Source organism: Ricinus communis, chromosome 2, assembly GCF_019578655.1.
Source record: "Ricinus communis isolate WT05 ecotype wild-type chromosome 2, ASM1957865v1, whole genome shotgun sequence".
In the NCBI taxonomy this organism is placed as follows: domain Eukaryota; kingdom Viridiplantae; phylum Streptophyta; class Magnoliopsida; order Malpighiales; family Euphorbiaceae; genus Ricinus; species Ricinus communis.
Window position 1 is genome coordinate 7,654,906 of NC_063257.1, and position 12,210 is coordinate 7,667,115.

Consider the following 12,210-nt stretch of genomic DNA (forward strand, 5'->3'; position numbering starts at 1 on the left):
TTCTATGAACCATTGCTAATGTAGGTTCATTTTTGTGAAGAAACGTAAGTTTTAACTTTGTATAAATGCAAGTGCTCTCTCTCTCTCTCTTTATATATATACAGTTTCTGTTGCCCGTTCGTGAATCTTCTGAGGTTGTAGTGCCAGAGTGTAGTGCTCATCATCTTCCTATCCTTTCTTTTCGTTTTCTGCTTTTGACTAACATTCCTTCTGTATATGCTCAACAAATGTGACAAAGAGGAAAAGAGAAAACTAAAGCAAGTGGGGACTTGTCAATCCACTTTGGAGGACATAAAATCCAATAAAGTCGGGACATTAATTAATCCACTTGTTTTTATATGTTTCTCTGTTACACGCATATGAGTTGTCTTTGATGGAAGTAATCCAAACAACTCAATGAATGGCGAATGCTGTAAAATCTTTGTCGTCCACTGATAGGGGTTTAAGTAGGGCACTTTATATGTAGATTGCATTGTCTGCCACTGGCACAAATTTTCTTTTAGTACACATATATTAGACACTATCCCTATATTGTTCGATATATATATATATATATACCCTGATGGTCCCCTCTTCAGATAGATTTTTCTCCTGCTTTAACATTGTACAAAAGGGTAGATGTAATAGCAGGCTGCCAATGGAACAGCCTGGTGCTCTAGACATGTTTCAGCATAATACTCGGGAATTTCAGAACCAAGATTTCAAACATCAATAACCTAGCTATCGCTGTGCTTTAGAAAAAGATGAACGATGGTTTTTTTTTTTTTTTAATTTAATTTTTGGCATAAGATCCGAGTTCATTTTTACGAAAAGATTTGTGATCCCATGCATACAACATATATAAAGAAGATGCATGAAAAAGATTTGTAATTTTAGAACTGAATTAACTTAATTATGAATCACTTGATTGCACAAGGTGCATTAATATAATATTAGCAATTCCATAATACTGAGCTCACTAGCTGTAGAAACCTCAGAAAGCTCCAAAAAGCTTTAAAAAGAAAAAGGACTGCAATATTTGAGCCACTAATTGATATACAAATGCTCAATGATAAAGCAAGTCATCCCTGGGGTCCAAATCCAAATAAAGAGCATTCAGATGACTGGGATGTACTGACCCCACCAGGAAGTCATAGGCTGATGCATACAATTCAGCCTATGTCATCTGATGGTTACTGGGTCCCAACTGCAGGCTTTTCCTTTCCAATATATAATACAATTCAGGAATGCTTTGCCTTCAAGCTTTTATATCATTGGCTGATCTACAAGATTTTGAAAACCCCGAAATATTCCATTCTCATTCATTTGCTTTTCCTGATGAGCTTGCTGAATCAACACTAACAGTAATATTTTATTTTTTTGCACCTCTATGTCGTTGTATTATAATGCTTCTAATGTACATTTTCGAGGTTTGATCATAATTATTAGTAATATTGTATTTGACTGAATTAAATTCTATTCAGTTATTTATAAAAAGAATAAAAGTACAAACACTATTCATTATTATTTTATTAGCTCGACCTCGAATAGATATTCAAGTTCAACTTACTTAATATATATAGAATAAGATAGTAAAATAATAAAAACTGAATTAATTGAATATTGTAAAGTTTAAGCTTATTTCGTGAAACTATTTGAATATCTTAAGAACTCCTGAGATGTTATAATTTTATCAATTTTTGCTACTCTTTCAATTTTAAAATAATTAATTTTTTTTAATATTTTACTTGAATTAAAAAAAATATTTAATAGACTTGATTACAGAAAAGAAATTAAATAAATAGAACTAAATCGATATTGTATTAGATATAAGAAAATAACATATAATTAGAAATCCTTTTGGTTTGGAAAAACATCAATTTCTCTTGAATGGAAGGAGTACGCTACAAGGGATGCGGTTGTGCTAAGGTAGCCAAAACATTTCTTAGAACCAAAATAAGATTTTTAGTCCGGCCCAGCCCAGCCCACTAAGGGTCTGAAGCAGCGAAGGAAGAAGTAGTCATTAATTTTGGAGTGTGAACATAAATATTAGGGCTTGGGAGCTGACAGCATCCACGTTGACAACTCTACAACGACTTGAAAAGCGGTCTTCTCGTTTGTTTCACGGCTACTAAAATGTGGGACATAGATTCAGTTGTGAAAAGGGACAGTTATTTGGAAATTCTCTCCTTGTCAACATGTCGGCTCTTTTCGTGTATTTATAGTTATTTAGAGTAATTTAGTTGATTGCTTTTTATTATAAAGTTGACACTAGACTTTAATTTGTATTTTTAAAGAAAGATTTGTCCTAGTTTCATTGCTACTGATAGTAAGAGAAAATGTGGGTCTTTAACTCATGTGATTAGCACTTATAAGTGCAATTAATAATAGATTACTCATACACTTGTGTCCTTAATCTCTATAAATATATTGTAGACTTGAGTCACGAAACCTATATTTGGAATGTTTCTTAGGGAGGAAGATAAGTTTTACTCTTTTTTTATTTATTTATCTTTTTCTCTTATTTGGATGAATGAAAAATAAAAAATAAAAATTCATCCTTTACCTTTTATTCTCTTATTTTCTTTCTAAAAGAAAAAAGAAAATATAGAGATGAAAAATAATTATTATTTTTTTTTATTCTCTTATTTTACTTCAATACAGACAATGGGGAGGGAATTGCTAGCAGGAACCACATGATTAATATTTTGAACTTAAATAAGAAAATGAAAAGAAATGTGTTTTTTTAACTAAGTGGCCCAATGGACCCCACTTGTTTGGATTTGGTGGTGGCCAACGGTCACGTCTAATTCAACTCAAAAAAGAAGATCACATGTTTTGTACGGACATCATTACCAAAAAGGCCAAATAATGGCACGTCAACTATTCTTCTACTCTTCTGATATATGAAGCCTGGAATTCTGTTGTCCGCCAAACACAGTCGCAGGAGTGGCTCGTAACTTCCACGCATTCTCACCTGCCTAGGCATCGAGATTCTAACGGGTTATTGCGACTGCCATTTGCAAATCTCTGTCTAATAAATATGCTTACAAATTTCAATTTATAATTCAAAAATGACGCGTATAGCTCACCTTTCAACTATTATAAATAACAATAATAGAAGAAAATTAATATGTGATTATGGATTTAGTTTTATTTTTATAAAGAAAATTAATATGCACATGGTTTGATTTTATTTGTTTAATTAAACAATTTATTCTTTATTTTAAGGGTGTACAATATATTTTGCTTGACTAAATTAAAATTGGATCAATTTAACTCTTAAATAAAAATTATATTTATTTATTAGAAAAATAAAAAATAGACTTAATTTAATCTATTGACACAAATTCAGAGAGATATATAATCCTTTGTCTATTTTGTTTAGCTGCCTAATTTTATTTACTCGAGCTCTGTTCGTATATGTATAATTGAGAGTTTGGGCAATGATTTGTCTTAAGGCTTATTTGGTTCAGTTAATCAATGCAGTTGGTAGCTGGTAGCTGATAGCTAGTGGCTGATATAATTAGCAGCTAATTGTGACTAAATCAACTATTAACTGCTATCTCTTGAATTTTTACCAAACGCTTTAATATAATTGTTCAGTGAGAAACAGCTATCAGCTGCATCGAATATCTGAATCAAACATCTTCTTAATATTTAGATTAAAAGGACAGTAACTTGGTTACTTTTACTTTCCAACATATGAACAACACATATTATATATATATATATATATAATAAAATTATATATGTTTTAAAATTTATAATTCTTTATATATATCGTTCTTTCTATCATTAAGTATAAATTAGAAATAGTAAAAAAGATTATTCATATATCTTTAATATAAAAACAAACGACCAATACAACCCTCATACTTAGGGCTGAAACTCGGATCAAAATCAATATGATCTCAAATTTCAAAATTGATTCCATAAACCGTTGCCTTTTTTCCTTAGTAGAATTGGTTTCACTTATATTAAATTTAGGAAAATTCTATGATTAGTTTGTTTTAAAATAAAGTAATTATATTATATTTAAATAATTAATATAATTATGTCAATTAATTAATTTTATATTAAGAATTTAATTTTGATAAAAATTAAAAGTTAATTTGATAATTGGAATGAGATTTACTAAAGTAGTATAAGATAATACGCTTTTAAAATATATAAAAATAATTTTAATTTATGAAAATATATGAAGAAAAATATTATTTTTGTAATTTAGTAATAAATTTTACAATTATAAATATATTTGATGTTTTTGAAAATTTTGATATTTTTCATAAATTTTTAAATTTTGCAAAAGTAATATTATTTTTGTAAATTCATACATTTTTTTGCAAATTGAAAGATTTATAAAAAATATTTTAACTTGAGAAAAAATATAAAAAAGATTATCATTTTTTGTAATTTAGCAACAAATTTCACGATTAGAAAGAATTTAGTATTTATCATAAATTATTAAGTTTTGCAAAATAATTTGTAGGCAACGATTTCGGGCGCACATTTAAATGTCTTTAGCGACTACGATATTACAATGCTTTTCAACTTAATTAAGAACATGCTAACTAGTCATTGAGACTACCGTGGAAATGGGAGTCGCCACCCGAGTAATTCATCAGACAGTTTTATTAATGAGTTAGGTTTCTCGATTCCATAAGGAAACTTACATTAGAAATCCAGAAATTGATTTGGAAGCTGACTTCCTTATTTGTGTTTATTTATATTTAATTTTATTGTTTAACGGGCTATTTTTTATAAATACAACAGTTATATATTATACATCGAGCACTAAGCATGTGAGCTCCTTCTGAATCTAATCTATTTTATTAAAGTTCAGCTCATACTCCAAGTTATTAATCTAACTTACTAATTAATTTTATACAAAGCACATTTAGTCTAACCTAATTAAAAGTTATGCTTGATTTCCAACCTTTAAGCTTAATGGATTACTTTTAATGAAAAAGCCCAATTCAATGATCTTAAACCTAATATAGTTCAATTAATTTAATTAAAGTATATGCCAAAACCCACTAAATTTATGTAGATTTTAAATTGAGGCCTAATATACCGTCTCCTTAACTTAATAGACTATAATTTTCATGCGATGTCCAATTTTAAGGCCTAATGACTATATGTCCAGTTTTAATTAGGTAATCAAATAGCATATATTAGCATACATCTAAAATAAAGTAAAAAATAAAGTGTAGAAAAATTAAATCTAGCTATTACAACCCTCCTACAACTAAAAAATCAAAAGAAGAACGCATAAACTAAGTTATAATGTATAAAAATTGCCAAAAATCATATAAAAATCCAAAAATAGGGCCAAAACTGGTGTATAACCGATCAACTCTAGGTCTTGATAACCATTGATTTTGCATCTTTTCATCAATCTTTTCACTCCAAAGTTGATTCAATATGCACAAGAGATAAAAACATGATTAAAACTCAAAAAATGAAGCAATAATCATAACAAAATAAATCAAATTTAGCCGGATAGCATAAAAATAATACAAACCTTAGTAAATATAAAAATTGATAGAATGCAAATAAAACTTCATATGGCAGATACTAGATTTTAATCATGCAACCCTAGAAATCTAATTCAATTGCAAAACTATAAAGAAGACACAAATGCAATATTTAACCCTAATCATTTGACGAATCAAATTCAAAATCCAAAAGCAAACATATTATCAGATTCAAAATCTTATATGTTCTTATTATCATATTCAAAATCTAATAAAATCAACAACATATTAATTCATAAGAAACATAATCTAATTATGTAAAACATAAAAAACAGTAAAAAAAATATCCTAACCATGTCCTTAGAATTATAAAACCACAAGAACTAGTTGACGTGAAAAGTGATGTTGAAGATGGTGGATGTAGGGACCCCTTAGGTTGTCATTCTATTTTGCTGATCTACGAGTCTCTAGAGATGATGAGGCTATTGAATCAAGTATTGATTGAGAATCTAGTGTTGCTTAAGTTTGGGAAATCTTTTGTCCTTCTACAAAAAGGTTTCCTAATCTAGGGTTCTTTCTTAGTAACTTTGCGCTCCACTTAACAGAATAGCTCTCTACTTAATCGAACATAGGTTTTTAGTAATAGTAGCCTATAATCGATGTAGCCCTTTCTAAACCTAAGGCATCATGTTTAATTTAGAGTAGTAGGATTAGGAAACCTTTGATAACTACTTAATTATTTAAATTAAAATGAAACAATTATCTACTCATTTTATCAGATAATTAAACCTTTTAAGATTAATATCCAATAAAATCAAATTAAAACTCTTATGATTTAAATAATTATCACTAAATAGATAATTAAAATCTTAATAATTATCATAAATATTTTCTAGAAATTTATTTTTTCTAATTTTGGATTTTTAAGTCAAAAACTAGTGTAAAACATCGTTGAATTTTGAAAATCAGCCAATCGGCACTATGTAGAGCCGATTGGCTCTAAATATAGTAAGTTTATGAGAACCTTGAAATTTATTCTATGATTTTACAAAATTTATCGTTTTGACCCTTCAATTTTAGTTTTCTTAATAATTGAGTCCAAATTGATTCTAGAAAAGTAATTTTGATTCGATTATTCTCAACCCTGACTTGGATTCTCCCATCCTTAATCTCCGGAAACTCGAGAAAGATAATAACTTTTATCATAGGATTTCTCGTAATTCTCTCGATATTTATATCTGAAAAATGGTTATTGACATAATTTTTTTTTAATTTTGTAATATCCTTCATTTTTTTGTAAGTAACACTTACGAAAAATAATTTTAATTTTTTTAAAATATAAAATAGATTTTTATTTTTCATAATTTAGCAATAAATTTCGTGATTACGAAGAAACTAATGATTTTTATAAATTTATCAATTCTTTTATAAATTATTAAATTTTAAAAAATAGTCACATTCTTATAATATTATTCATTTAACACAAGTAGTAGCACTTATGGGAAATATTTTTAATTTGTGAAAAATATGAAAAAAAGGTTGTTATTTTTTCTAATTTAGTAATAAATTTTGCGATTATCAAAAAATTAATATTTTTTTATAGATTTGCCAATAATTTCATAAATCATTAAATTTTACAAAAAGTAATCATATTTTCACAATATCATTCATTTCTTTTACAAATAATAACACTTATGAAAAATTATTATTTTTCGTATATTTAATTTTACAAAAAATGAAGAAAATTATTATTTTTCGTGATTTAATAATAAATTCTGTGATTATAAAAAATATGATATTTTCATAAATTATTAATTTTTTGAAGATCATTAAATTTTTAAACATAATCATATTTTCTTAATTTCATATATTTTTATAAGTAGTAAGAATTAATAGATACCTAGTCACTTTTAGATTTAGAATTAGACGGATAAGATTTAATAAATTTATAAATTAAATTTTTTTAGATCAAATTAAAATTAATTATTTTTATTAAATTAATTATATTATTGAAGAGAAGTTCGACTGTTCAAATCCCAATTCATTTCAACTTCGAACTTCTTCCGTTCCCATTTCTTTTGAAAACAGATTTCTTACACCAAAGTCATTAATTGTGCCCATCATTAGCACTTGTCTCTTTCTCTAACTCTCCGTTAATTCAACCATGCTCATTAAACAATAAATAATTCGATTTTATTTTTTAATCCTTTTAAAAGTTGAACTAAATATTCATTTAATTATTAGTTCAGTTAATTGAAAATTAATTTTTAACCATGATTTTTTAATTGACTAAAAGATTAAAAAGGAAATAAAGAAAAGAAGAAAAAGAGAGTATATATATATCAGTTAAATCAATTAATCATTAATTTTTAAATTAAATAAAAATTGACAAGTTAACTAAAATTCTTAAAAAAAAAAAATAAGTCTAACACAGTTCAGTTAATTGATTTTTTCGGTTTGTTTTTGTTTTTTTATTTTATCTTTTGCACCTTCATTTATTGCCATTTCTTTTTTTCTATTTTATCTACTATTCATAATTAGTCTAAATAATTTGCATATTGATAGGCTGCAACTTCATACCTTGATTATCAATCTCTCACTTTTTGTGGATAATAGAAAAAGGAAAGAAGCTGACTCTTTTTCATTTTCATTCCCACATGGATTTCAGAAGATATCATTATTTATAACTGTGCTTTGCAAGTCTTCCAATATTCAACCCTTTCTTTTGTCTTTTGTCCCTCTTCCTTTTCCTCCATCTACGGTTAAGTAAGAGACAGGAATCATCCTGGAAGCTTCCCTTTCTACTCCCTACATAATAACACGTTGAAAGCTTTCCAAAGCCAAGATACTCTCCTTATTCACAGCATTGAACAATTATTAAAGGAAAACCACCAATACATTCCTCTATCATAACAAGAACAAAATGATGTATATAAGGAAGATAACGACTGATAAGGAGGAGGAGGAGTTGAGTCCTCCCATCATCGGAAACGCCACCACCAAGACTAGTAATAAGGCCATGGAGGAAGCGGCCAAAACAGAGCCACTCAGCTTATTCAGTAAGAAGAATGCAACTGTTATTCCCAAGAAGAGAAAGTCAGTGAAGACGATGATATTTGATTTTTTGTTCAAATCAATCTCTTTCTGATTGTTCAAGTAACTCTTTTCATTTATAAACCCTGTCGTTTAAAGTTTGAGTTCGTAACTTTGTTTCCTTGTGTAGAATATTTGACATATTTATATCATAAGCTCTGTGGATTTTATTTCTGCCCTTTTCCATTTTACTATATCTCTTTGCTGCAAGAGCCACCATGAGCCCTTCTAGGTTAGAGATGTCCTCAAAATGACCGGAGCTTTTAACCGTAAATGTTGCCTTTTGTCGTAAGTTCTTTCTTTTAACACTTAATTTATCATTATTTAAAAATAAAACTAATAAAACTAACGCCAATTAATTATTTTGATACAAATAAAAGTTGTACTTGATAAACTAGTTAACTACTTGGACACCACTGGATAGTGTGGAAACTTTTGACCCCGAATCATCGAATGGTATATATTTTTCTCTCTATGATCATCTACTATACATGATTTCAATTTCTATTGAGCACTTTTTTTTATAGATTTTTTATATGAGCTATAATAAATCTTAGATTCAGAATATTATAGACCACAAGCTACTATTCTAGGAACAATTAACTAGTGATATCTTTGTTTTTTTTTTTTTTTTAAGAATATCATTTTCTAAAATGTAATTTGTTTTTTGAGTATAATTATATTTAATCAAGAAGCTTATATTGTTTGCGTTTGAAAGATTATAAATCGATTGACAAGTCTAATCCCAATATCTTGATTTCGAATGGCAGTGACCCATATATATCTTGATTTCGAATGGCAGTGCATCGTAGACCCATATATATTGTCTGCTAATACACGACCAATTAATGTTTGAATAAAAATTCTTTTCAACATCATCCCATTTCAAGAGTTAATGCCCCTAAATGACCGTTTAGTAATAAAGGAGGTAGGGGTACAAAGACAGCCAAAAGGTTTGCCTAGAAGTAGCCCACCCTTAAAAGAGTGCGTAATAGCTCACTGATCGAGCGCTCTTGCGCTGAAGATGAACGGGGCTAAGCGATCTGCCGAAGCTGTAGGATGTAAAAATGCATTGGTTGGGGAGCATTCCGCCTTATTTCTTCTTCATATAGATAGATATAGGATTTATGGAGCAATTACTTAGAAATACATTTTGTACAACAACCCGTCCAATCTCATAGAAAAGGATCCCATGATCCTGAACCGATCTTACCTGGGATCGTAAATTCCAAGTTTGTCTATGAAAAGCAAATCTAATTATATTAGTGTCTATAATTGATTTATTTATTTATATATATATATATGTCCAGACAAATTAAGGGTGCTTTTTTAGATACTTATGCAGATGAATGATTTTCTATATTCCAATAGGCAGGTCCTTTTCCTTTTGAACTGACCTTTTCTTTAAGCATAATTGCATAAATAATACTTTTGAGCCTTATCCAAAGCTACAGTTTGAGACTTGTATGGAGGGATAGAGGCCATATAAGGTTAGTCCAAAACGTCCAAGAATAGCAGTTTATAACTATTTGCAAGAGCTGGGAATTGTTTGGTTAAAAATTATTTTATGGGCATTTTCAGTTCATGAAATTACTTTTGATAGGTAATTATATCAATATATTCATCTATAAACATCATAAAAGCAGCTTATACTCAGAAAAATATTAAAGACTACTGTTTTTCAAAATACGGTTTCTTTTTTCTAAAGTAACCTGTAGAGCTCTATATCTTTCCTATAGTTCATGTATTTACCAAAAACCAATCATAAATATTAGTGATTTTGGAACTAAAAACAAGTTTATCTCGAGAAAAACTGTGCCAAATGGATTGTTGGATTTTATAGGTACACAAGCTAAAGGCAGCCTTCGGCCATTTGAAAGCCTGATAGCATGGTGAATTTGCAGGTTAGGGGTAGGGATCGATATAGAGATTTAAAAAGAGCTTTTCTATCGACTTTCAACGGTGTTTCTTTTCTTCCCCCAATATCCTGAGAATTTCCTGTCTTGTTTTTATCAATGTTATTTCAGTTTTTAGTTATACTTTATTAGTTGATTACTTTTGCTTTCTTTTGTTCCTTTTGTTTCTTTCCTTGTCCCCTGCCTTTGGCTCTAATCAATAAGTGACCAATTCTCCACCCTTTTGGTAACATCTCATGGCAATTAAGAGAGCAAGTAGGCGTACAGTTATAGATTTATAGTCTTTCCTTCATTACTCATTCTATTTTTTGCTTTTCTTGTTGAGATTTTTCTTTCTCCTTCTTCCACGGCCAATTCTAAAAGTGTAAGAAAATAATTAAGATGAACCCTATTCTTCCTCCACTAGTTGGAAAAAAAGAAGGAATTAAAGGACAAATGATTTATGATTATTAAATCAATTATTTTTCTAGAGCGTTTGTAATCTTAAACTCATTTCTTTATTATTATTATTATTATTATTATTATTATTATTATTATTATTATTATTTATTTCTTTCTTCCACACATGGATAATAGTTATAAGGCTGTTAACGAAATCGGGTAATAGCTCCGCACGGTATTAACTTATATTTTTAATTAGTATTAATATTTTAATTTTTTTAATACTAAGATCTTAATTTTTATTACTAGTAACGGTGGTATTCATTTGGAATGCATTCAATTTTTGTAATAAAGTAGAAGGCGGAACTCCATATAAATATCAATTTACTGGCTATGTCACAATTGATTTTAGATAAATTTCTCCGTTAGTATAAGATTTTACTGTTCATATTCAAATAGTATCAATTTTTTAATTTCTTTCCTTTTAGTACCACATTCATCATTTCTTTTTCAATTGATGGTACCTGATGGAGACTCACCTATAAGTTAATCTCCGTGCGAGTTAAGTACTCGTCAATACTTGACAACCCACCTAGACCATTAACATACTTGATAGGTGAATCACCATTCCAGACAGCTACAAAGCACTACTCCTGATAACCGAAATTCGCATTCCTCCTAATCTTTAGGACCATGCCAGACATGGAAATAACTAACATTTCTTCTATAAATATCCACCTAAAACACCAATGAAAGGCTAATGCTAATACAACCCTCGAATACTATTTTTAAGCTCCTACTTAAAACGAATCACACTGTTATTACTTTATACTCTTGGTGACATCAATATCCATTAAGACTCTACTGATTTTTTATTGACACGGTAGTTAAAAATTCATCTAAACATGGCACTAATTAATACATCAGCAAAAAATTATCAAAATTTCAATAGATACCATCAATTGAAAGAAGTACTAAAAAGAAAAATATTAAAAAATTAATACTATTTGGCTATAGATGAAATTTTCTTAGTACTAACAGGATAATTTATTTAAAATCAAGTATAACATGGACCCTAAATGGAAATAAAATAACAAGGCTATTTGCCCTGCCGGAATGTAAATATCAATAGTTGGATAATTGTGTTTAAATTTCTGGTCTTTGATATATTAAAGTATTATTATTCATCTAAATATTTACATTTTTTTTTTCTAAGTTTTTGTAATTTGAACTCAGTTTTTTATTATCCTTTTATTTCTTATCTACATGAAGAAAAGCCTATAAGGTGACTTGCCCTTCTTTGTGAATTATAGTGACAATGCTGATACAGAAGAACAGCGTCAAGGAATCAATATTTTTCA